The following is a 2,240-nucleotide window of genomic DNA, read 5'->3' as shown; positions in this document are numbered from 1 at the left end:
TGGGGACGGGGATAGGGATAGGGGAGAGACGGGGGCAGGGACGGGACGGGGACGGGGTTGGGGACAAGGATAGAGATAGGGACGGGGATAAGAATAGGGATTGAGGTCGGAATAATCGGTCGGCAATCGATTTCTAGGCAGTGTAAAATGCAGGTGGCTCAGTGGGAAGGGATTAGTATTTAAGTAGGCATCGGCGAGTATCCTGCATCCGTAATAACTATTACATTCAATGTGCTGTAAGAAGATCGTTGTTTGCTTGCCTTTTATATGTTTACGTTTGCAATAAGTATAAGCAAAATTGAAAAAATTGTAAGCGATAATGCAAGGAAGTACTTTTTACCCTACCGACCATAGCGTCGAGATACTGGCTATGTGGGTTGTATGAAGTTTCCCCAGTATAAATATTTATTATAGGTAAAATACATACATATTCGTACCTACTACCTACGCTGTGGTCGCTGTGTAACAATTCTAAAATCATTGCAAGAATTTCTTTTAAAACAATAGTAATATGTGTAAGGTACAGTCAGCCAAAAAGCAGTGTAAGGTCCTTGGCTGACCGTACAGCAAATAGATCAGTTACAATGGCCCCCCAGTCAAAAATTGCCCCGCTTTACCTTAATCGAAATAATCGCGGACAGATGTACCTACAAAGAAACCTACGGATCCAAATGAAAATCTTATTTTTTGTAAACGTTTCAATAAGAATACTTTTATTACGCGGGCGAAGCCGCGGGTAAAAGCTAGTACCAATATAAATACGAGGCGCTTTTACATACATAATGATCATCGCCTCACACGACCTTGAAATTAGTAAATCTGCAACATCTGCAGTACAATGAACTTGCAGCTAATTTCAATAACACAAGCCTACAGTGTAAACGTGTGTGTGACCTTATATTCTTGCCAATACAATTTAGAGTCTATACTCTAAAATAAGTGTCCTTATTATTATAGTTAAACTACCATTCAGGTCATTAGTCTCTTTATAAAAATAGGTAGCACGACATACTCGGGATAACTCGGGGCACTTACCTATACCTGAAGTATTTATGCGAAATAATTTATCGAAAAATAATATATTATCGATGTGACTGTCAACATATCAGAATGTTCTAGAATTTTTTTTTCTGCATTTTTAAATGAAAACGAGTTCTATAAAGTAATATTTGTAGTTATTATTTATATAGACATCTTTGACATGACTGCTGCTATAAGACTGCTGGCTGGTGCAGTCACAGTAGGTACAGTACAGTACAGTTATTATTTATATCGACATCTCTTTTATCGATATGAAATCCCTAGTGCCTCTAATTATCGTAGGTATGTACATGATTATATCTAGCCTCGGAGGAAATATAGACTGGAGTAGCCTTTCAGTTACTTACCCCTCTGCCAAAAAACTTGAACAAATGTTCATAAAGTCACGTAAATACAATTTCACAATCGATTCATGCTCATTCACAGAATCGCCACGACACATATCACTGGTAATTAAAAATGCCCGCGTGTGCTGTGAACACTTGTAATAAGCGCTCAAATACCTCAAGTTTGCAAAAAGATGGCATATTATTCCATTTGTAAGTAATTTTAATATTGTTGTATTACTGTTTTTATTATCTAAATGATAATATTTTTGTCATACGTCATCGAATATCGATTTATGTGATCGAATGCAATCGATTAGAAATTTGTTGATGGGTAGAAATTACGTCACGAACACTCCCCACGAGACTTCGATTTTTTGCTGTTTAAGAAGTTACCTAATGTGGTTTAAAATAGAGTCGATATTTATATATCAATTTATTCATAAAAAATCCAGAAAAGGCGCACTCCCCACGAGACTCCATTTTTATATTTTGTAAGAATTAACCTAATTGCAATTAGAATAGAGCATATAATAATATTGACAAGGATAATTGAAAATTAGAAAGATCACCCGCCCGAGACTTCTTCGTAGAGATGTGGGCATGGTCGATGAAATACCAACTATCGATAAAAAAGTATGATTTGTAAACCTTGATCACACAATTCCTTTGAAATATATTTGCAATTTTCCGAAAGAGAATGATTTGAGTTTTATTACATGTACTTAATAAACTTTTCACTTTGAACCAGTATTGATAACAGTTAATGAAGACTAAACCATTTCTAGTTTATTTATTTAACCAAGTTTGTCTATAATAATTTAGTACCACCAACCGCAGTAAACGTTGTTGATTAGTTAGTCTGGAAAAATA

The sequence above is a fragment of the Leguminivora glycinivorella genome, chromosome Z, assembly GCF_023078275.1.
Source record: "Leguminivora glycinivorella isolate SPB_JAAS2020 chromosome Z, LegGlyc_1.1, whole genome shotgun sequence".
NCBI lineage: Eukaryota > Metazoa > Arthropoda > Insecta > Lepidoptera > Tortricidae > Leguminivora > Leguminivora glycinivorella.
This window is presented reverse-complemented; position numbering follows the sequence as displayed.